Source organism: Hyperolius riggenbachi, chromosome 11, assembly GCF_040937935.1.
Source record: "Hyperolius riggenbachi isolate aHypRig1 chromosome 11, aHypRig1.pri, whole genome shotgun sequence".
NCBI lineage: Eukaryota > Metazoa > Chordata > Amphibia > Anura > Hyperoliidae > Hyperolius > Hyperolius riggenbachi.
The window spans coordinates 60,452,003-60,477,293 of NC_090656.1; the positions used below are offsets into that span (position 1 = coordinate 60,452,003).

General features: G+C 45.3%; 1 long non-coding RNA gene across 1 annotated transcript in view; it reads right to left on the bottom strand.

Moving 5' to 3' along the window:
• LOC137539199 (uncharacterized) overlaps nucleotides 1–24,880 on the bottom strand; it is a 32,967-nt gene extending 8,087 nt beyond the window's left edge. Inside the window, exon 1 of the long non-coding RNA XR_011024963.1 lies at nucleotides 24,423–24,880. This is a non-coding gene — a long non-coding RNA (uncharacterized lncRNA). The remainder of the gene's footprint in view (nucleotides 1–24,422) is intronic.
• Between the last annotated feature and the right edge of the window lie 411 nt (nucleotides 24,881–25,291).

A 25,291-nucleotide genomic window follows, 5' to 3' on the forward strand; every position in this document is an offset into this window, starting at 1 on the left:
TTAGAGCGGGATTAAGGGAGGAGGAAAGCTGGGGTATTAGATGGGAGGGAATGGGGTCCAGGGCACAGGTAGTGAGATGAGCTTTGGAGAGTAGTGAGGAAAGACACTGTTCAGTGAGTGTAGTAAAAGATATTAGAGTGGGAGAGTGGTCTTGTGGATCGGGGGGAAGGCAGTTAGTAGTGGGCGAGGATGCAGGCGGACAGAAGGAATCTACAGGTGATGGTTAAGCTGGTAAAAGTGGTTGCGTGTTGAAGCTATTACGTATTGCATACCTCCGGTGCGCCAGAAGTCCTCAACCTGATGCGTTTCCTACGTTAGTGCGAGTATCTGTAAGTCTATGGCGATGCAGGGATTTAAAAAATGTTGGCGGTGCAACGACGTTGCGATGTGCATGCGCGGAAGCATATTTTTACAATACGCTTCCATGCACTTCTGCATACCCAAAACAGGAAGTGACTGCAAGAGTGTGTCACTTTCTGTTTGGCCGGATTCCCGAAGGGGAATACCGCGGTATTCCCTGAAGGGCTGTTTCTGGTGTTGCGGACTGCAACGCTGACGCCAAACTACAGTGTGAAACTGGCCTGAATGTATTAGAGGTGTAGGATCAGTAGGACAGCCAGGCAACTGGTATTGGAAATAAATATGCCAGCCTCCATATCCCTCTCACTTCAGGCGTCCTTTAAGAGAAAAAGATGACAGAATAAGGACTTATGGCTTGTACAATATTGTAAGGATTGGTGTCAGCACGCAGAGAGACTCTGATTATTGGTGATCTGCAGTATCGCCAATAATACAGATGTCACCTGTTTATTGATGATCTGCAGAATCACCAATAATACAAGTGTAACTAACCTCCGGACACCTAATACAGTAATAGACAATAACGGCAATAGATGATTCACACGATCGTGGAAAAATCCACCACACGGTGATTCCTCAGAGGTGTGGTTACCTCTAAATGGGAACCCCGTGTGTGAGATCCTCAACCCAGGCAAAGAGAGGAATCTCGGCTCCTGGCAGTAATTGTCTGCTAGGGCAGGCGTCTCGGAGAGGCAAGCCTCAGAGATAACCCTACAGTGGGAGACGTTCCACTGAAGGGAGAAAGGTCAGACAAGCAGAGGTTCGGCAACAGCGAAGGCGGCAGCAGTACAGAAACGGAAGGCTGATTCAGAGTCGGTAAACAGGCAGGGTCGGCAACTTGAATCAAATAGGCAGAAGTACAAGAGCGCTTAGAGAAAAGAGTAGTCAGGGATAGCCAGAGTCAAAACACAGGTAAATATACAATTACAATCCTAATCTAAGGTGTGACGTCCTTGGTATCAACACCTAGGCAACTGGACTAAGGTCTGAGCGCTAACATAAATGTGTTCACGACAGCAGACAAGGAGCAACTGATGCCTAGCTCCTTATATGCTGGGAGCGCATCTACAGCGCCACCCAGCCGCCCAGCCAATCCAAGAGCTAGTTGGAGTCAGCTGACCTGCAAGTCAGCTGACTCCCCGTCTAGCTGCATAAAGGTCCTGCCGCCGGGCGCGCGCACGCGTAATGCGTGCCCTGTTTGCGGCCGAAGGACCTACGTGTGGCAGCGAGGCGGGGACCGCCGCCGGCTGACTCGTGGAGACGGCGTCCATGCCGCTCTCCGCCGCGGCGGTATCCCCGCCGGCTGTTACAAATATACACCAGTTACTAAAGTTAATAGCATTAGACTTTTGATCATTGAAACAACTTTTGATGATCGGCATCAGTAGGGATGGTCAATGAGATGAAAATAATTCTGAGTTGATACAGGATTATGAAAATATATGCAGTTTGAAACCAATGAACCAATTTAATCCTGTTGAGGTGGTATTTGATTGGTCCTTTTTTCAAGCTGCATAAATTTGCAAATACAGTACAATTTGCACAATCCTGCATAAACTATTTGCATCTCATTGACCATCCCTACTAGTCAGCAGCTTCATATCTGTTCAGGCGTTCCCCATCTTCTGTGTCCAGCATGATGCAGGCGACGGCTGAATATTTCTGCCCAGTTCCTTTGTTTTCAGTGACTGAGGGGAGCCTACCGCTTCTCCTCCCCTTCCTCCCTCCATAGGGCAGTACAAACCAGTGGGGGGGGGGGGAGATAAAATGATATTTTCCACCACTCAAGAGCACTGACAAAAACCTAACTAAACTGAGACTGTCTGAGGCTCTTATGCGATTAACTTTTTCATCTCAGTTCTCTGCTAGGAGATAATTTTCAACTTCTCTGTAAACTAACTTTGCAGCATTTTACAATTGACAAAGTACCCAAAAGTTGGTGTAAAGGTACCATGAAATTTATTTTGAGTATTATCTTGCTTGCTGGTGGCTTAAAATGCATTTTATGACAAGTTGTGAAAAGATCACCAGGGAGAAAACTCAGGAGAAAAAGTGAATTGCATATGGGCCAGGATGTCCTCTGACTCTGAGCTGTCCCATTGCCCTGTTTATCTGCAGTTTACCACATCTCTGTTCACTGACTTTCCTTCACAATAAAATTGTGGCAATATTGTAAAGGTAACGTTAATTTAGACGCTAAATTTCCACACATAATACTACACATTATCCTGCTTGGGCTTCCTTTGGTATTTTTCAACTAGCTCTCTTGGTGGGTCCCATTTCCTGTTAATTATTGAACTTTGAGTTCCCAGTAGGTCAGTTTATGCCATCCCTGTTTCTGAGTTATGTTAAAATTAGCTAAAGCTTGACACTTGTTAAACCTATAACCTATACATAGACCAAGACCTACCAAGCTTTTTGGCTCATTGCATCCCCCAATTTTTCATCTCCCCCTTATTGCCACACATATTCTCCTTGTGTGTGGTCAGTGACATCACATGATGTGGCCCACCAGCTAGCCAATCACTGAGAAGTAAACATTCTCATTGATTGGCTTTAGTCCAGGAAAAGAAGGTCCAGCGCAATGTCCCAAACAATGCATAACCTGCTATGCTATGACTAAGACTCAGACACGAGCACCTCAGACTGACTCTCTGGCCAAAAGGCACTTTTTGTGGCTACTAATGGCCTGATGGAGCAAAAAATTACTTGTGAAATGCGTCCGACCACACTTTGTGCAATCAAGTCTTAAATCTCAGTTGAGTTATATTGGCTGTTTGCCTGCATTGAAACCCACGAGAGAGGTAAGTCAACATTACCTCACCTTTTTAAACAATTTTTAATTGTTTCATACTCTTTGGGCGCCTCCATCTACCAACTGTTACTCATTAACAATTTGTTGGGAGATTGTACTTTTAGCATAGCTTTTGTTCCCAGGACCTACCCATCTACCAGGAGTGCAACCTCCTAGGATCCTCGCAAGCCTGGATGGGGGCAGGAATTTCTCTGTAAGCCTTATTGGTGGTTGCAGCTCTTTTGAGTTATTCTCGTACATTATTTATCCTGGGGTTTTAATATATTGCACTATTGGCTCCTGGTATTGTGTCCCTTGTGTCCACGGATTGCCTTGGCCCACCCCTCTTATCCAGTGCATGGAACTTGTCACCAACAGTCACCAATCAAGATTGTTGTTTCAGTGGAAGGGCAGGAATATTATTTCCCTCCTTCATCGGTCAACCAGGTCACATACCTTAGCCCCTTTAAAAATTTAAAAACAATAAGCATGCCTGGCGTGGCAAGTCCTTGATCTTTATCGCCCGGGATTGCTCTGCGCATGTGCAGTACGTAGTTGTGACGTAGTGCACATGCGCAGAGCGCTGCCGGCTACAGATGCGGGATTGAGGACGAGCGCCGCCGGGCATCATCTGTGCAGTGCTCACCGTGAACACATTAAGTACCATGTGGGCCCCCTTGTGCTTCAGGGTCCCATAGCAGTTGCTATGGCTATCGCTACGCCCTTGGGTGGGGGGACTTCTGGGGCAGCTATATGATCAGGAAAGCTTAGTTTCACTATAAACGCCTCCTGTGATCTGGAAAGTTGAGTTTCGCTATAAACTCTTCAAGCTTGTTCACACCTAGGGCGTTTAGGCGTCTTTTTTTAAAGCACTGGCGATTTCAGAAATTGGTTTGATTCCGATCCGTTTACCAAAGCGCTGTCTGAACCATTTTCTGGGTGATCTGCCTATAATGGAAGGTATAGGGAAATCGCAAAGCGCTTGAAAAAGCACCTTGTATAGCGATTTCCCCAGTGCTTTCATGAATAAATACATTGTATTTATTCATTTCCCGGTGAAAGAGTTCACTTCCTGACTGACGTCAGAAAGTGAAAAAAAATCGTTCTGCAAAACGCTTAAAACAGCTTTATACAGCGCAGGGAAAGGCAATTAAAAAAATTACTCGGCGCTTGAAAAAGTGCTGGCGATTTATAGTGTGAACTTCCTGCGATCTGGAAACTTGAGTTTTGCTATAAACTCTTCCACGCTGGGATGTTTTGATGTGAGGAGAAGTACATAGTTTCCATCCCACTCTCAACTTTCTCAGAGCTTGTGAGGCAGATGAGGACATTTCAGTTTCAGTTTTATGAGCGTTTGAAGCTTGATGAATCTGGAATTTTCCCTGTAAATATTTTGACATTTTGCTGCACTCTAGTTTATATATCACTTTTAGAGATTTACTCCAACCTGTTTCATTGTTTTCTTTTATTCTTCCTGTGAAAGGGAAAAGAGTTCAGTTTATGGAGCAGGATGGGACAGTTCACCAGCCACTGATGTTTCAGTGTTTAAAGGGAACCTGAAGTGAGAGGGATATTGAGGCTACCATATTTATTTCCTTTTAAACCTCATTCCACCGCTGGCCCTTATACTTTATTCCCGAAGGTAGGACAGGAAAGACAGCAGTAAAAACTTCAAGAATTCTAGCTGTTCTAAAGTTACCAATAACAGAAATAAAGAAAAATGGCTGTATTGCCATCGCTGGACTTGCTGGAAAAATGAAGGGCTCTTTTCCACTGAGAAACATGATCACACTGCAATTCAATTGCATTTTTCCCATTTTCCACTACAGTGATTCTTGGCCTATAGATCATGCAGGAAGATTGGGGTCACTGGGCAATCTGTATTGAGGCTGCTTACACACTAAGACGTTACAGGCGCACGTTAGTGCAGCCTGTAACGCTCCCCCAACGCACAACAATGTAACAAAGGTGGGCTGTTCACACTGCCCACGTTGCGTTACATGCAACGCTGCACGTTCTTCCGAAAGTGCAGCATACTACAACGTTACAGCGGCTTAAGCCGCGTTAGACTGTCTGCACATGCTCAGTCATGGTGGGAAGGAGCGGAGAGCGGCCAGGCACATGGCTAATTAATATTCACTGCACGTTGTGACGTGCAGTGTTTATTACCTGGTGCGGCCGCTCTGTGCGGCGATTGGCCGGCGGGACCACGTGATGCTGCATGCGTCCAAGAGTACGCATCACGGACGCCAGAGTGAGCTGCACAACGCGGCTCACTCTGACGTCCACATCGAAGAGCACCAGGCCTTGCGTAGGTGCACGTTATGCGACCTTAACGCAGCACCTAACGCAACGTCTTGGTGTGCAAGTAGCCTTAAAGGACACCTGAACTGAGATGGATATGGAGACTGCCATATTTATTTCCTATTCAACAATACTAGTTGCCTGGCGAGCGCTGTGAAAACAGCACAGGAGATTTGGGCACAACTGACACCCCCATAGGCCATAATAGGAATTACGGCTATAGAATGCTCAGTATTTGTGGCACCATCAAAATAAGGAGCACAAATTAATATAAAAACACTGTAATTCGGCCGCCAGCTATAGCTGGAACCAAATTATGTCCGTCCCCACTATCCATGGCAGCCTGGAGGGAGGGGGGGGGGGAAGTAATTAACGCTGCCGTGATTTGTGCAGGACCAGGCTGAGCCGTTTATCGGCTTTGCCCTGCGCTTAAATCTCCCATTGGCTGATTCAGGCGTATGCATTGCCTGGCTGTCCTGCTGATCTCTTTGACTGTAGTAGTGTCTGAATCACACACCTGAAACTGGCATGCAGCTAATCTAGTCACTCTTCAGCCAGAATACCTGACCTGCATGCTTGTTCAAGGTCAGCAGGATCAGAGGATCAGTAGAAGAGCCAGGCAATCTACATTGTTTAAAAGGCGGCCGGGCCGAGGCAAAGGCAAAAGAGGCTCCAGCCTCAGGGCGCAATGTAAGAGGGGATGCACAATTCACTCAGATATCATTCCCCTATTGTGTTTGAAGCAGAGAGGAATAAGAAAAGGGGATAACTAGAGAATACGGTGTTGGGGTGCGGGTACAGGAGATTGGGGGCCCTGGGGCACCTCTTGGTCTAATAGCAATCAGTGTGTAATGGCTGGAGTGGGAGGGAGGAGGGGCGCACTTTGTTGACTTAAGGGGCCCATACACTTACACGATTTCCCGCCGATATATAGCATATTCGATCGCTGTGATCGAATCTGCTGTGAAATCGTTGCGCAAACGCTGACTGATCGATTTCTGTCCGAAATCGATCGTTCTCGTCGATCTGTCCGCGCAGAAGATTTTGCTTGATCGCCGGCGGGTCGGGAGTGCGTCGATAGCGGCGTTCGAATGTCCGACGACCAATGCTAGAGGCAATACATTACCTGTTCCGCCGGCGCGTGTCCCCGCTGTCCCTTCTCCGCGCTGGGCTCCAGCTGGCTTCACTTACTTCCTGTCGGGGGAAGTTTAAACAGTAGAGCGCCCTCTACTGTTTAAACTTCCCCCGTCAGGAAGTAAAGTGAAGCTGGACGACCGGAGCTGCGGCGAGGGCACAGGACGGCTGCCAGGGGCTGGAGGAAGCCCCAGGTAAGTGAATTTTGATTTGATTTTTTGCTTGGCATTTTATGGGTATGGTTTGAAAATATCACCTAGGAGAAAACTTGTGTGAAAGAGTGAATTGGATAAAGGCCAGATTTACACTTGTGGTGTGTGTTTGCTATGGGACGCCCCGCCGCATCGCACAAAACCACAGACCTATGACCCTGTGGCAGAGTGCTCCGACAGGCTCATATGCATAGTGCCGCCCCCAGCACGCCCCTTGCCACTCTCAACCTGTGATGTACTTCCTGCTGGACAGGAAGTACGTCACTGCCGAAAACCTTTTTAACAGGTATGCGTCGTCTATTGACTTACATTACGCCCGCCACCACAGAAGTCCAGCACTGACAGGATTGGGCACTTCCGGCGCAGCGCATAAAGTGTGCTAGCCCCATTGCCTTGCATTGCTGTTGCGTTACCCTGCGGTAAAAAAGGGTAACGCAGGTTTTCAATGCAAGTGTAAAAGGGGCCTTGTGGAAACATGAAGGGGAAAAAAGTGCCCAATTGGGATACCTACCTCAGTAGATAATCCAGAGGTCTCCCCTATCCCTCTCCACCTCACCGTTCCAGCGCTGGGACCCCTGAAGATTGTCGACAAGGGCTTGATGATGAAGTTCGGCCATATTGTGGAGGTGTAGACGGCTTGCGCCTGTGCACTAGTATGGAGCTGAACGGGCTTGGCTTTTCCCGCCAAGCTTAAAGGATAACCGAGGTGACATGTAACATGATGAGATAGACGTGTATGTACAGTGCCAAGCACACAAATAACTACGCCATGTTCCTTTTTTTTTTTTCTTTCTCTGCCTGAAAGAGTTAAAAATCAGGTATGCAAGTGTCAGTTTCTGTCCAGGTCGGGACCGGGTCAGACTATAGCATAACCCTCACTGATAAGTAATTACAGCCATAAAAGACTTTCCTGTCAGTAACTGGCTTCTGAGAGCAGGAAAGAGATAAGAAGGTTCAATAATTCATAGATTTGAGCTCTGGCATATTTCAATGAAAGTGTAATTGAGCAGAGATAATGAAACAGTAAAAACATAAAAACTAGATTTAAATATAAAATAAAACTGTAGGATATATATATATATATATATATATATATATATATATATATATATATATATATATATATAATGTGTGTGTATGTGTGTCATTTTTAGGAGACTGAGGATAGGTACGATTGTTTTTCTCATCAGTTTATTTTCATCTCGGATGTCCTTTAAGCTTGTTCACAAATGGGAGCACGGCTAAGAGCTTCCAGGGGGGACCCAGCGCCCTGTGGTGTTCTGCAGGAAGCTGTGGGAAGCCTCTACTCTAGAGGATCCAGAGGCTTTCCTCTACTGAGGTAAGTAACTTTTGCAGGTTTGCTTTAACCAGCTGAGCGGTCTGGACGAGCTCAGCTCGTCCAACACCGCCAGCGGCTGCCGCTCAGGCCCTGCTGGGCCGATTTTAATGAAATAAAAAGCAGCACACGCAGCCGGCACTTTGCCAGCCGCGTGTGCTGCCTGATCGCCGCCGCTCTGCGGCGATTCGCCGCGAGCAGCGGCGAAAGAGGGCCCCCCTAGCCGCCTGAGCCCTGCGCAGCCGGAACAAAAAGTTCCGGCCAGCGCTAAGGGCTGGATCGGAGGCGGCTGACGTCAGGACGTCGGCTGACGTCGATGACGTCACTCCGCTCGTCGCTATGGCGACGATATAAGCAAAACAAGGAAGGCCGCTCATTGCGGCCTTCCTTGTTTATTATGGGCGCCGGAGGCGATCGGAAGAACGCCTCCGGAGCGCCCTCTAGTGGGCTTTCATGCAGCCAACTTTCAGTTGGCTGCATGAAATAGTTTTTTTTTTATTTAAAAAAAACCCTCCCGCAGCCACCCTGGCGATTTAATCAGAACGCCAGGGTGGTTAAAGATACCCTAAACCATGCTTATGGTATGTCAGTGCTTACCTTTTTAAATATGAAATTGTTTTTTAAACATGTTAGTCTGTGTTTCTCCTCTCCTCATCCTTTCTTTCATCTGTTCGGCCAATGTTATTTTTGCCTAACGGTCCCTAAGATGGCGCTGCAGCCGCTCTGCTTTCATTTTCAGAGCGGCTGACAGAGCGCAAATTCCCTTTCCCCCGCTCGTGCACTAACCTTCTATGCACAGCATGCGCATGACCACAAATTACAAGGGGACGACTTTATTTACTGAAGCACGAACGCCTGGGGCGGGCAGAAGGGAGCATGCAGTGACTACCGCACACTGTCACCGCGATCACGGGAGCACGCACGCACGTGACGCAAGAGGTGACGTGCGCGCTGGAGAAACAGCCGCGGGTCTGAATTTTGAAATAAAGGACACACATCGGCACTTAGACCCAGGAGGGTTGTGCCGAAAGTCAGAGACTAGCACATCGACTGGCCAGTCGGTGAAAAATGCTGAGGGGGCACCAAAGAGGGAGAAAGCAAGGACGGCACAAAAAAGAAATGGTCAGATAAAGTAAGTGCCTATTTAATAACAATACAATACAATAAAGGGGTTGTGATTATTTTGGGGAAACAGATTGGTTTAGGTTTCCTTTAACCATAATGTTCCATTTACCGCCTCCCACCAGCATACAGCAATGCAGCAATGCTCACATAGAAGATTTACCACTTTGGAAGGTTTGCTGGAAAATGTTTTAATCACGCCTCCTCTCTGATGTCATTTCTATAACATTATGCCTGAGGAAGAGAACAAAGTGTTCTCGGAAGCTGGCTTCTGCCAATATTAGCCAATAAAATGTATGACAACAATCCTTTTGTTTGCTCTTCTATGCTATATGACGGCAGCAGAGACAGAACCTCCCGCCTGGCATCTTGGGAAAAATCGCCCACAGCTCTCCTCTTAGCAATTAAATACTCCGGATATCGTTGCAATATACATAGAACTGCCCTTTTCAGTTCCCACTTATTTTGTCGCAGAATTCTGATGAACATAGACTGTTATTGCACAAACCTTTTTTGTAATTTAATACTGTTAAAATGATATAGTAGAATGCAGTCATTGATTCAGGATACCTACTTGTATGGTAATTTTCCTGGTTTCCGCACCAGAAACACTTCCTATACCTATATATTGCTTTATATTGGTATGTAGCCCCACCTTCCCAGTGATGTCACAGCCTAGGCTATTTAGCTATGCAGAATACTCCTCCCAGAGCATTCTGGGAGACCAGGTGTATTTTTACTGGCTTCAGAATTAAGCAAAAATTACACAAAATTAGAAATGATTACAATTACAGATGAAATTCATAATGATTTTTCCCAAAATTTTGCATTCGATTTGGCATCATAATTGCAAATTTTGATGTGAAATTACGTCTATGCGAAATTTATGCTCATCACTACCCTCATCTGTGACTAATCATGCGTATAATTTTATCTCTCAGCTGTATCAGCTGGCTGCCTCTGCAGCACAAGTAACTATTTTTTGATTGGTTTATTTCATTTTTGTGGACTAAGCACAGCTATTACTGTATATATAAATTATTTATGATGACTAATCTGAGAAATAGAACATTTTATCATACTTTCTATTTTAATTACAGTTTAAATTCATTAGGAGTGCATTTTCTCCCGACTCCGACTCCAGGTACCCAAAAATTGCCCCGACTCCTCAGCCCTGGCGATCAGCAAAGCGCTGAAGTATCGCCCTAGTGTGAACCAGCCCTAACACTAGTCTAGCAATAAAAACATGATATTCCTTGTGCTGCTAATCATAAATGGTATACACATTTCATCAAGCAGGCAGTCAGACAAATGACAGCGCTCAAGGCTGCACCTGAAATACAAACTAACAGAGGCATGCAGAGTGGGGCTTAGTTTGCATTTCAGGTGCAGCCCTGAGCGTTGTCATTTGTCTGTCTGCCTGCTTGATGAATTATATATATTGTGTAGTTTATGAGAACCTTTAGTGACCCATAGCTGCCTGCTTACTCCTTCCTGAACTATTCTTGTGTTAATCACATGGGCATGCAGGTGAGTGTGTGATAGCTCTGTTGGCTGCAGCCTTTAAGGGGTCGTTCACACTAGGGGCATTTTAGGCCTTTTTTCAAGCTCAGCCGATTTTCAAAATTGCCCACAAAACGCTTGTGCAATAAATCTCTGTGAGAAGGTTCATATCATCGCGTTCCGTCCGCTTTGTGCTCCGCAAAGTGGTGCCTGAACCATATTTTGGGCGATTTTGGTTTAATGGAAGGTATAGGAAGAGCGGTAAAAGCTCACAAAATTGCTTTGTGCGGCGATTGTGTTCGCGATTTTAAGAATAAATACATTGTATTTATTCTTTTCCGGGTTAAAGAGTTCACTTCCTGACTTGCGCCAGAGAGTGTATTTAAAAAATCGCTTTAAAAAAGCGCGTAAAAAAACGCAGCGCGCAGATAAGCGCCAAGAGGTGCTAAAAAAATTGCGCGCGACTTTAAATGTGAACAAGGCCTCACTGCTGTCAGTTTCTACTAAGAGGGACATGGCTTTAGACTAACTGCATGTAGTGAGCCGGCAACTGCCGGTGGCAGAGGATCTATGGATCGGTGCTGGAGTGTTATAAATAATTAAAATCCTGCTCTATTAGATGCATCTAGAGAGCCCTGTATCTGAAGTGCTGTGTCAGTGCAGACTGCCCAGGCACAGGAGAGGGAAATGGCTTATCATTCATGCCGGAAGCTTTGGATGATTCTCTGTTGAATGAATGGGTTTATATGGAGAGTGATGAGGTGTGACAGACAACTATAACTCCATTATGTTATTAGCTTTTACCTGCCACAAGACTTTATTCTGGAAGAAGCAATGCAGGACAAACTTCCAGTAACCGGCTATAATAGCTTCTCAGATCCTTTCCGTTTAAATAATGCACATTGCCTGGCTGTCCTGCTGGTCCACTGCATGTACATTAAGGGGGACAACGGCCGGGATTTCCATTCCTCGTTCACGCTCATCGCAAGTCGTTACCAAAGCAGACCGGATCGAGCATAGCAGCGCGAGATTTCCGTGCATGTCTGATCGATGCATGCGACCAATTTTGGTCCAAAATTGGTCACATCGTCGATTGGGCATGCTTTTGGTGGCACCAATTTTCGTCTGCAATTATCAAATCAGATGGTTGATCATCTGCCAAATCTACAGATGTATGGCCACCTCTATACCGAATCCACCGTAAATCGCCACTTTTATCAATAATGTAATTAGAATCCATCACTGATCGTAGGGTCATTTTTAGGCATAGGCATCCCAGAACACTGCCTGGAGTGCCATTGGTCCTGGGGGAGCCATGCCCCTGAGTAAGCCCCCAAACTAAGCCACATCCCCATGCGTGTTTGTGCCACCTTCTGTCGCCCTGTGTCACCTTCAGTCTCCCTGTGCCACCTCTGCCCCCTGTGCGTCCAGAGATGTATTAAGGTGAAATGGTGCCTTAGGCAAGCAACACCTTTGGGCCCACCCTTGATGGCCACCTAGCTTTTATCGCAAGATTTATTGGGGGCTAGCATAAGCCGGGTCCCTAGACTATCTCCAGGACCTAGGCACTGGCCTAAGTTGTTTTGTGGATGATCCGGCTCTGTGTGCGTTCCTCTGTGCCTCCCTCTGTCCCACTGTTACTCCCTCTGTCCCCTTGTGCCACTATCTGTTCCTGTCCCCTTCCTGTGCTCTCCCAGTCAAGTGTGTAAAGGCAGACTAAAGTGCAGCAGAAGCTGTGCTCTAACCTCCCCTCTAGAGTCCAGTGCTGTGCCTGTGTAGCCATCCTGTCTTATCTGCTCCCTCTAGTGCTGGCTCTCCTCATATAGCATGTAATCATGCTACATGTAATATGAGATGCTGAGCACTAGGGCGAGTGGTGAGCGGACAGGCAAGAAGCACAGCACTAGACTCCAGCGGAGAGGTGAGAGCACAGCTTCTGCTGCACTATACTCTGCCTTTACACATTGTACTGGGGGAGCGCAGGAGGGGATGTGCAACGAAATGTGACAGGATCAGCGGGTTGTTTGTATCTCAGGGACTCCCTGTATTATGCATCTACGCTATATGGCACATGGTTTTTATTGTCTAGTGTCTGGGTGTGCAGGGTTTTTTGTTTTATTTTTTTTTAAGGGGGGGGGGGGGCACTGCTTGCCTGGAATGACAAAAGGCTAGAGACGCCTCTGACTGATCTTCACCCCCTGTAGAGATCTGAGGACCCCCTGACTGTAACTATGGTTGCTGTCAACTTACCCAGCCTCCCCCTCTGCCCTCCACATTCACTACCACCAGGGGTGTAACAACAGCCCCAGCAAAGGTGGGCCGGAGGCAATGCTCCTTTAGTGAGGTGAACACCAGGGGCAGCAGAGCGTGATAATTTACCAGCGTCTAGTGTCGTGACAGGTTCTTGCTCTTCTCTTCAGTGTAACCGTGCTTCATAGTCTAGCTCCTTGCAGCTCCTGATGCTGGTCACATGACATGCAGGGACAGGAACTGCAAGGAGAAAGGCTGTACGGAGCTCGGCTGCACTGGAGAGAGGAGTGAAGACCTTATTGGGGGGTGGGGGCGCAACATTTTTTGCCTGGGGGACTGCCAAATTCTGGTTACGCCTCTGTCTACAGGCTCGTACACAGGTCCAACAAAACCGCCTGATTGCCGTCTGATTTTGGTCTATTGGATGGCAATCAGTCGTGTGTATGCGTGGCAAACGGCTAGACAAGCAACTGATAACCGGCAGTATGCCCGATCCATCCGGCAGAGCAACTCACAGGACTGTTGGGCTGATATCGCGCAGTTGGGCACGTGTGTACAAGTCGTTTGAACGACGTTTCACTTGCGCACACAGTATGCAAATGAGTTGGTCGTCTACTTGGTTGGTGCACGGAAAATAGAAGTCAGGTAAACCATTTGTCGCCATGTCAGTCATGTTGTGATGGTGGCTGTGCACTTTGTTGGACATGTGTACAAGTCTTAAGCTGGCCATACATCAGGCAACTTGGCGGCCAATCGACCATCCGATTTCATTATTATAAAGGGATGAAAATTGGTACATGTGCCCACGTATACAACAGCAACCACATGGGGAGCAAGTATGTGGACAGAGCCCGGAGCCATCGGCGGACACGGACAAGTACAGCACACTGCACTTGGCAGAAACATTCTACATTAGGGGGGACACCGCAGAAGGAGGTGAGGCAGCAGATGTGGCGTAACAAGGCCGATTCCCAAGATATTTCATGCTGAAATTGATCGGGAATTAGCCTGTGGTGTATGGGTAGGCAACAGATCTCTCTCTGATCAGATTAAATCAGAGAGATCTGTCTCTTGGTCGATCTGCTCATACATTACAGTGTTTTGCGAAAGTATTCGGCCCCCTTGAAGTTTTCCACATTTTGTCACATTACTGCCACAAACATGAATCAATTTTATTGGAATCCCACGTGAAAGACGAATACAAAGTGGTGTACATGTGAGAAGTGGAACGAAAATCATACATCATTCCAAACATTTTTTTTACAAATAAATAACTGCAAAGTGGGGTGTGCGTAATTATTCAGCCTCCTGAGTCAATACTTTGTAGAACCACCTTTTGCTGCAATTACAGCTGCCAGTCTTTTAGGTTATGTCTCTACCAGCTTTGCACATCTAGAGACTGAAATCCTTGCCCATTCGTCTTTGCAAAACAGCTCCAGCTCAGTCAGATTAGATAGACAGTGTTTGTGGACAGCAGTTTTCAGATCTTGCTACAGATTCTCGATTGGATTTAGATCTGGACTTTGACTGGGCCATAGTAACACATAGATATGTTTTGTTTTAAACCATTCCATTGTTGCCCTGGCTTTATGTTTAGGGTTGTTGTCCTGCTGGAAGGTGAACCTCCGCCCCAGTCTCAAGTCTTTTGCAGACTCCAAGAGGTTTTCTTCCAAGATTGCCCTGTATTTGGCTCCATCGATCTTCCCATCAACTCTGACCAGCTTCCCTGTCCCTGCTGAAGAGAAGCACCCCCAGAGCATGATGCTGCCACCACCATATTTGACAGTGGGGATGGTGTGTTCAGAGTGATGTGCAGTGTTAGTTTTCCGCCACACATAGCATTTTGCATTTTGGCCAAAAAGTTCCATTTTGTTCTCATCTGACCAGAGCACCTTCTTCCACATGTTTGCTGTGTCCCACACTTGGCTTGTGGCAAACTGCAAACGGGACTTCTTATGCTTTTCTGTTAATAATGGCTTTCTTCTTGCCCCTCTTTCATAAAGGCCAACTTTGTGCACGACTAATAGTTGTCCTATGGATAGATTCCCCCACCTGAGCTGTAGATCTCTGCAGCTCATCCAGAGTCACCATGGGCCTCTTGACTGCATTTCGGATCAGCGCTCTACTTGTTGGCATGTGAGTTTAGGTGGACAGCCTTGTCTTGGTTTTTACAGTTGTGCCATACTCCTTCCATTACTGAATGATCGTTTGAACAGTGCTCCGTGGGATGTTCAAGGCTTTGGAAATCTTTTTTGTAGCCTAAGCCTGCTTTAAATTTCTCAATAACTTTATCCCTGACCTGTCTGGTGTGTTGTTTGGACGTCATGGTGTTGTTGCTCCCAATATTCTCTTAGACAACCTCTGAGGCTGTCACAGAGCAGCTGTATTTGTACTGACATTGGATTACACACAGGCGTACTCTATTTAGTCATTAGCACTCATCAGGCAATGTCTATGGGCAACTGACTGCACTCAGACCAAAGGGAGCTGAATAATTACGCACACCCCACTTTGCAGTTATTTATTTGTAAAAAATGTTTGGAATCATGTATGATTTTCGTTCCACTTCTCACATGTACACCACTTTGTATTGGTCTTTCACGTGGAATTCCAATAAAATGTTTGTGGCAGTAATATGACAAAATGTGGAAAACTTCAAGGGGGCCGAATACTTTTGCACACTACTATATCTGATGTATTACCTTGTGTTCTCTCTGTTCTGAATCCCTTATCTGTGTTATCTGTTTATAAACCTAAGGGCCCTTTTCCACTATGAAATGCGATCGCGAGTGCGATCGCGATTCCAATCGCGATCGCAATCGCGTTTCAATTTCCACCATGCGATTGCGATTGAGCTACTATACTCATTATAGTCCAGCTCAATCGCATACAAAACGCGGCAGGACGACGATTGCGCTTTGACCAAAATCGCATCGCAATCGGATCGCACTAATGGAAATTGCTGCTGCAGTTTCCATTAGTTTACTGTACCTTGCGATTTGCGATCAGAAGCAAATCGCAAATCGCAGGCTAGTGGAAAAAGGCCCTAAACCATGCCTTCTGTGATAATCTTCCTTCCTGTCTGTGTGTAGATCACACATGACATTCAGACAGCTGATAACAGATATGAGAGTATTATCACAAATAAAAAGTGATGAGTAGCAAGCCAGTTCTGGGGAGATGGGAGGGCAGAGGAAGAATCAGGGGAATCTAGCAGTAAGCCTAATTACCACAGACACTTGGCAACGTGGACAACTGGAAGGTGGGAGGGAGTCGGGACAGGGCCAGTTCTAAAATTTTTGCTGCCTGAGGCAAACTTGTGAGAATGTTCTAAAGGCGTGATTCCTGCAAACGACGGGTCGTCAGACCCTCCCGCGGGCGTCAGTTCTGCCGACAGTTTGCCAGTGTGTACAGTCTGCCACGAGGCTTTATCAGCCTGACTGATCAGTCAAAACCAGCCTTATCAGCCTGCCGATAGACTGTACACACTGGCAAACTGTTGGCAGAATGGCCGTCGTTTGCAGGAATCAGGCGTGTGTACGCGCCTTTAGTCAGCACGGAAGCATATGCAACAACCTGAGACATGACATGCTGCAGCTCAACACAACGCGTGAAAATCACACAAGTGGCTGGCTGGGAGTCTGTGACAAACAAACTGCTCACCCTCAGCCAGTCGACCGTCCTCCATTCCTCCCGAGTCAGGACAGCAGTGCCCCCTCCTCCCTTCTGCTGTACAAGTCAATTGAAACACTGCTGCTCTCCTGTCTCCCCCTCCGAACTCACTGTCAGACTCCTCACACAGCACAACAAGCTGCTTTCCCCAATGATGACCTCTTCACCTCACTCGCTCTCCTCTCGCTTCTCCTCCTACTCTGACTACATGCTGTAAGTGTAAACACAGTAGAAACATGCTGTCCCCATAATCTCTGCGTCTGATGCAAGTGTTTCACCTTGCTGCATGAGAGAACTGGCTCTGGGTATGGAATGGACTTACTGTTTTAGGCGAGAAGTTATCTTGTGAACTCTGGATTTACATTCTCTTCATGTCAGCCTAGTCCTAGGCAAGTTATGCTAGGTACACACAATTCAATTTCCTGTCAGATTGATTCAATGCAAACTGAATGCAGCTTGGAATTACGCCAGACAAAATCTGCAAGAAATGCACTTCACTGGCCCAGTTCCAATTTGCATACAATTTTCATTAAGTTTTCATGCAAGTTAGAATTATTATCACTTACTGGCCATCCTAGTAATAGGTTATAAAACATAATTACATAATTGATCAGGGCATGCCAAACCTTAGCAAAAAGTGGGTGTTGTTATGATAGGTTGTGGGCAGGGCCAAATGTACATCTACCTAGCAGAGGTATAACTCAAAGTCGTTGGGGCCCTCTCAGGACAACATTGGATGAAGCCCCCTTTCCTGGAAGAAAGACATTACAGGCAGCTGTACCAGACATATCATCAACCACTTCTTAGATGACATTTGGGCAGCATGTTCTCCCAAAATGCATAATTCATCAGCGTTTGCAGCAAAAAACATAATTAGGTAATGTGTTGAACCCCAATCAACATAATTAAGCAGTGTTTCCTCCCCAAATATAAACAGGCCGCGTGTCCCTTAAATAAGTAAAAGTGCAGCTTTCTCCTCCAAAAAACATAAATATGCAGCATGTCCACACATAAATCTGATCAAGACCTATCAATACAAGGTTGTAAATCCATCAATACTCTCCAATCAATTTATCAATGAGAAGTGATTGATCACTGGCTGGATTGAATAGCTTCGGATTATGAGTCACTGAACAAGTATACAGATTTGTTCTGGCTGTTTTTGGCAGCATGCCACCAAACTAAACACATCAGCTTGAGGGCTGGTTTCCACTAGTAAACGCAATCACGCTGCAGTGTGATTACGTTTCTTCCTAATTTCCACTACTGCAGCTGAGCTACCATACTCAGTATAGGAGCTCAATTGCACCCGAAATGTGTCAGCATACCTCGCAACTTTTTGAGAGAAGAAAGACGCTTTAAGACACACCCCTAATTATGTCTCACTACACCCCTAGTCACGGATACCAAAAATAATTCAGAGGCAAAAGACAGCTTTATAATTCAGACCACACTGGTTCTCTCTACCATCACTAATTCTCCTTCATTTTAACATTTGAAAATAAGAAATATATCAAATTAAACCATAGAAATAAGTAATAAACACATTTTTCAGTAGAAAAAAATACATATATTTACATTGATTGGTACATCAGTCCTGAAAGAGGGACAGATGTGGAGGAAAGAGGGACAGATGTGGAGGAAAGAGGGACAGAGGGACTAGATTCCCAAAGAGGGACTGTCCCTCTAAAAAGGTACAGTTGGCAGCTATGCGTCACGGCAACAATTGCACTAGGTAAAAAATTGTGGCGCCAACGAATCGTACAAACGGAAAAGGTGCCATCATTTCCATCCAATCACCATCAGCGATCAAAATAGGATCACAGCGTAGTGGAAAAGAGCCCGAGAGTCTAGTACGTTGGGGGTTTTTTCTAATGTTTGGACGGTTTCCCCATTTTTCATTTTCTGTTCCTCAGAATCATCATTTCCTGATCTAACTGAAACTAGTCAGCATGTGAGACTTCAAAAACCTCAAAAGAAATAAAAAAAACCACAAAAGGACAAAGGAGTCAATCGGGAAGCGTAACAAGTATTGTGCGCCAGTGGTATACTCACAGAAAGATATTGCCTAGGGCAGGGGTCTGCAACCTTTTCTGGCCCAGGGACCACTTTCTGACTAAATTTTTCTCCGGGGGGGCGCGACCTAGTGGACAGTGTTGTGCGCAAGGGGGATATGGGGGGGGGGGGCGCTGGGGAGCGGCGGCATAGCTAGCATAGTTGCCCCAGTATAGGGAGTTTAGTTGCCCCAGTATGGCTAGTATAGTTACCCCAGTATAGCTAGCATAGTGCCCCAGTATAGCTAGCATAGTGTCCCAGTATAGCTAGCATAGTGTCCCAGTATAGCTAGTATAGTGGCCAGTATAGCTAGTATAGTCCCAGTATGGGTAGGTAGTGCCCAGTATATCTAATATAGTGCCCAGTATGGGTAGGTAGTGCCCCAGTATAGCTAGTATAGTGCCCAGTATACCTAGTATAGTGCCCAGTATGGCTAATATAGTGGCCAGTATAGCTAGTATAGTCCCAGTATGGGTAGGTAGTGCCCCAGTATAGCTAGTATAGTGCCCAGTATAGCTAATATAGTGCCCCAGTATAGCTAGTATAGTGCCCAGTATAGCTAGTATAGTGCCCAGTATAGCTAGTATAGTGCCCAGTATAGCTAGTATAGTGCCCACTATAGCTAGTATAGTGCCCAGTATGGCTAGTATAGTGCCCAGTATGGCTAGTATAGTGCCCAGTATGGCTAGTATAGTGCCCAGTATAGCTAGGATAGTTCCCAGTATGGCTAGTATAGTGCCCAGTATGGCTAGTATAGTGTCCAGTATACAGTAGCAGCGGGGGCCGTGTGTGTGGTGGGGGGGGGGGGGAGACGGCAGTCCCGCAGCCCAACTGCAAATGTCCCACGGACCAGCAGTGGGTCGCGGACAGGTGGTTGGGGACCCCTGGCCTAGGGAACCCATCATCTGAGGAAGTGGACAATTGCCATCTTAAAGAGACACTGAAGCGAGAAAAAAATTATGATATTATGATTTGTATGTGTAGTACAGCTAAGAAATAAAACATTAAGATCAGATACATCAGTCTAATTGTTTCCAGTACAGGAAGATTTAAGAAACTCCAGTTGATATCTCTATGCAAAAAAGCCATTAATCTCTACGACTTTCAAAGTCCTGGAGAGGGCTGTTTTCTGACTTTTATTATCTCAACTGTTAGTTAATTTTTTACTTTTCCTCTGCCAGAGGAGAGGTCATTAGTTCACAGACTGCTCTGAAAGAATCATTTTGAATGCCGAGTGTTGTGTAATTTGCACATATTAGAGAATGATGCAATGTTAGAAAAAACACTATATACCTGAAAATAAAAATATGAGAATATTTTCTTTGCTGCTAATCTTCTAGTAATTATTCATAGTACACAACCAATTCATTATATCATATATTTTTCTCGCTTCAGTGTCTCTTTAAATTCAGTCTTGAATCTGAAGAGACTAAAACCATATCTAGCATAACAAAATAACTATACAGTGAGGGAAAGAAGTATTTGACACCCATGCTGATTTTGCTTGTTCGCCCTCTGACCAGGAAATGACCCGTCTGTAATTCTACTGGTTTATTGTAGCTGTGAGAGACAGAATAACAAAAGAACCATCAAAACCCCCTGTACCCCAAAGTCAGAGCTGGATGTGCATTGTAATGAGGGAAATAAGTATTTGATCCTCGATCAGCCAGAAAGATTTCAGGCTCCCAGGTGTCTTCACTGTATGCAGGTAAGGAGCTGAGATTAGGAGCAGCCTCTGTAAGGGCTGGTTCAAACTATGGGCTTGATTCACTAAACCGTGATAACTCATATGACACCTTATCAAAGATATCACACCTTATCAAAGTTAACACGCCTTATCAGAATAGCATAGCGAGTGCTATGAACCTGCAGGGGCTCAGGACAGGACGAGTGCCATTGCCAATTAGCAGGCATAAGTTTGTAGCGCTTGCTATGCTACTCTGATAAGGCGTGTTAACTTTGATAAGGTGTGATATTTGAGTTATCATAGTTTAGTGAATCAAGCCCTATGAGTGTTTCGAGGTTTTTTGTTTTGTTTTTTTAATCGCTAGCGTTTCTAAAAGTGCTGTAAAAGCAATTGTGTAATGAAATCCTCTGTGAGTGTTCTCACATGAGCGATGAGCTTTCTTTCCAATCGCAAACCAGGGCTGCGGAGTCAGAGCAATTCTAAGTACCTGGAGTCGGAGTGGGTGGTTTCAATAAACTGAGGAGTTGGAGTCAGATGATTTTTTTAACCACATCCATAGCCTTATTAAGAATTAAACCAAGGAGTTGGAGCAATTTTGGGTACCTGGAGTCTGAGTTGGTAGTTTCATAAACTGAGCAGTCGGATGATTTTTGTACCAACTTCCACAGCCCTTAAGTATACTCACCAAAACCAGCTCTGTCCTGGTCCCCGGCGATGACGTCAGGCTGACCACCAGGTTGGCCTGTACTGCGCCTGCGCGAGCGGCGCTGTCAATCACAGCCACGTGGAGCGGACTGCGCAGACACAGAGCTACTGCGTCTGCGCAGTCCGTTCCGGTCCACGTGGCGGTGATTGACAGCGCCACTCGCGCAGGCGCAGTGCAGTGAACGGCTGCGGGCAGAGCTGCGGCGAGAGACGCGCTGGGAGCTTGGGGCTGGAGGAAGACCCGGGTAAGTAGCGATTATTTTACTAGAAATTGCATGACAACTCCTTTAAGGTGGCCATACACTTATAGATTTGCAGCAGATTTAACCATCAGATAGATTCCTGTCAGATGCCTGTCAGGTCGAATCTGACAGAATCTATCTGATGTGTGCCACATACTAGGAACAGATTTCCAATAGATTTCAGAATGAAATCTATTGAAAATCGTTCAAAATGCATTATTGCACCATTCGATCCAATGCAACTCTATGGGCCATCGATCGGCTGCCAGCAGCCAAACAACCTAGATTTTCCATCCAGACCGATCGATCATGCTTCCTGCTACTTCAATTTCTAGCCAATTCGATCAGAGTCGAATCGGCCGTCGATCGATGGCTGAAATCGACCAGTGTATGGGCCTCTCAAGCCAAAACGAAACAGAGAGTTCTGGGCCCATATGCAATTCACTTTTTCACCTGAGTTTTCTCCTAGGTCCTAGGAGATAATTTTTAATCTTTGATTTAAAATTACTTTCCAGCACTTTTAACCACTTAACGACCGCCTCGGCAGGACGAAATGGTGTTACCATCGAGCGGCCGTTCCATGTCAGTTCAGCGCCGTAAAGGAGATCGGCGATCCCCGGCCTCTGATTGGCCGGGGATCGCCGGCATCTGATAGGCTGAAGCCTATCCTAGACGGCGCAGCCCACAGAGAAAGGTAAAGATAGGGAAGAGGACGGAGGGCGGAAATCGCTGCGGAGGGGGGCTTTGAGGAGCCCCCCCCGCAAATGAAGGATAGCCGGCGGCGATCAGACCCCCCCAGCAGGACATCCCCCTAGTGGGGAAAAAAGGGGGGAAGCCCTGCCTATTACCTGATCGGTGCTGCGGGCTGGAGAGCCCACGCAGCACCGATCATTGTAAAATCCCCTGGTCCTTAAATTACAAAAAAGTAGGTGAAAAAGTACTATCAAAATTATTTTGAGTATTTTCTTGCGTTCTGGTGGCTTTAAAGTCATTTTATTGACAAGTTTAAAAATATCACCTAGGAGAAAACTCAGGCGAAAAAGTGAATTGCATATGGGCCCAGGTCTCTCTCAAGGACTGTGTACAAAGCTCCTTTTTACAGGAGATGAGTGAAGTCAATTGTTTACTTTAGACAAATGCTAAAGCTACGTACAGACTGTAACTATTATTCAATGGAAATTATTTTTAGAGATCGTTTGTGTGACAGTTTTGAAACCAATGCTGTACAGACGGTGGCCAAGACGATCAGGAATAATTGTTTAGGCTGAAAAAATAAAAACTTTGTACATAGCTCAAAGTGAATCCGAGGTGAAAATTAACTGATGAGATATGAGTAGATATTCCACAGATTTCTTTTATGTTTAAAAACTTTAACCATTTATGGTTGTCCCCCGTTAGCCCGGAGAACAATGAATGTGAACATAGTTCCCATTCATTGATCTAAGTCCCCGGTAGAAAGACCAACAGCTTCTCATCAGAAATCGCCATCTTTCTGACAAAAAAAAAAGGTTTCCCGTCTTCTATATGCTTCCTGGAAGGGAGCACTTAGCTTCCAGGGCTACAAAAAAGAAAAAACATCACTGTGGCTATCTTGTGGCCAAATAGTAAAACTACATCTACATGCATTTTTTTTGATAAAATAAACCCACATTATTACATTTAAAATTAACTGTTTACCTCCCACACCAAAAATTACCCAAATAAAATTTTTTATGAAAAAAGGGTCTGAACTTTTTTTTTAATATGCATGTGAAGGGGGTATATTTTGAACATTCATTTAATTATAAGCTTGTAAATAGTGATGGACGCATAACTGAAAAAATGCACCTTTATTTCCAAATAAAATATTGGCGCCATACATTGTGAAAGGGACATAATTTAAATGGTGTAATAACTGGGACAATTGGGCAAATAAAATACTTAGGTTTTAATTATGGTAGCATGTATTATTTTAAGCTATAATGGCTGATAACTGAGAAATAATGTTTTTGTTTTCATTTTTTTACTTAATATTCCTGTGAAAATTCATTTAGAAAAAAATAATTCTTAGCAAAATGTACCACCCAAAGAAAGCCTAATTGGTGGCGGAAAAAACAAGATATAGATCAATTCATTGTGATAATTAGTGATAAAGTTATTGGCGATTGAATGGGAGGTGAAAATTGCTCTGATGCATAAGGTGAAAAATAAACGCAGACTGAAATGGTTAAAAGGTAGATTTAATGTTTACATTGCCTCTGCTTAATGACACAGTCTTTCAAGTGTCCCATAGCTAAAATATGATTTATTTATTTTTACCTGCACTCAGAAACTGTTTTCTGTCAGGCAAGAGAGTTTTATCAGTGAGGATTAGCTATAGAACAACTGGGTCCTGACTTGCATACCTGAACGTTGACTCTTTCAGCCAGAAAAAAAATGGGAAGCGGTCTAGTTATTTTTATGCTTAGCACTATCTCATCGTATCACATGTCACCTCAAGTATACTTTGAGGCTGGTTTCACACTTAAAAGTGTGCATTGCTATGCCCCGCCCCCACTGTATCACAAACCCCCCACAAACATGACCGAGAGCAGAGTTTGCTGATGTCCCCCAGTGATGTACTCACTGCTAGACAGGAAATGCGTCACTGGGATTCATATTCCCATCCTTCCGTGCATGCGCCCCAACACCGCCGCTAACCTATTCTTTAAAAGGCATGCATTGCCCGTTGACTCTAATGACTTCCACCCGCGCTGAGTATCCAGGAAAGTCACATGTAACACGCTACTGAATTTGCAGTGGCCCAGCATTGATTTGGAAACTTCCGACGCAACACCATAAGTGTGCTAGGCCCCATTGACTTGCATTGCCGTTGCATTTCCCTGCGGTAAAACAGGGTAACACAATGCGCACTTGCAATGCAAGTGTCAAAGGGGCCTCAAGAATCCGGGTCATGAAGGGAGAGAGAGGACACTGATACAACAAATGTGTGCGTCACAATTTCAGTATATAACCATTAGGATGGATTGAGGACACATTTTGAATCCTGCCAATATTTGTCACGTACCTTTCAAACAGGACATTTGGAGTCCCATGCTGCCTCGCTGTTCTGCTCATCGTTGATCCATGTCACAAAAGTTGTCCCCTATATAGCCACTGACTGTAAACAAACAGACAAAAAAAAACGAATTCTGGTGACAAGTAATTTGTGTCCAGTTATGTCCTCCTTCACACTAGAACATGCTGCACATGGGATATATATATATATGGCCAGCCTGTCACTTCTACCAGAATCTTGTCTTGCTCTGCCAACCTGCGACATAAACCTGTTTTGTGTCAGCGGCACAAGGAGAGGCAGGGCGACGCTGCACTCAGTAGGAGCCCGCTGTGGGCGAGTCACACAAGAGCAAGCGACAAGTACAGTGTCAGAAAACCGCTGCCTCTGCCAAAAATAAGATTACGACAAGCTCAGAAGATAAAAGCAAACACAAGTCTGAAACCGCTGGGGTGGCTGCAGCAAAGAGCTGCTAGAGTCATTGCACTGCAAACTCTGGGCTTCCTGTAACTTGCTACATGTGTTCCCTACTCAGTAATCAGGGTAATCTAGAAGGTCAACAAGACAGACAGAAACACACAAAAAAGTCAAGAACGAGGGAAAACAGCTCATTTTAATGTGGCCCTTTCTATGCTTGTTGTGTAAGTTAAACTACAACTTCAGCGGACAAAAGATGTATACTAGTTTAGAGTGGCGTGGAAACGCAGTAGGACATTAAAAGGGAACTCCAGTGAAAATATTGTGAGAAATAAAGCTTCATTTTTACAATAATTATGTATAAATGATTTAGTCAGTTTTTTTGTGCACTGTAAAAGATTTACATTCTGACATTTATAACATGGTGACATTTTTACTGCTGGTAGGTGATGACAGTGGAAGGA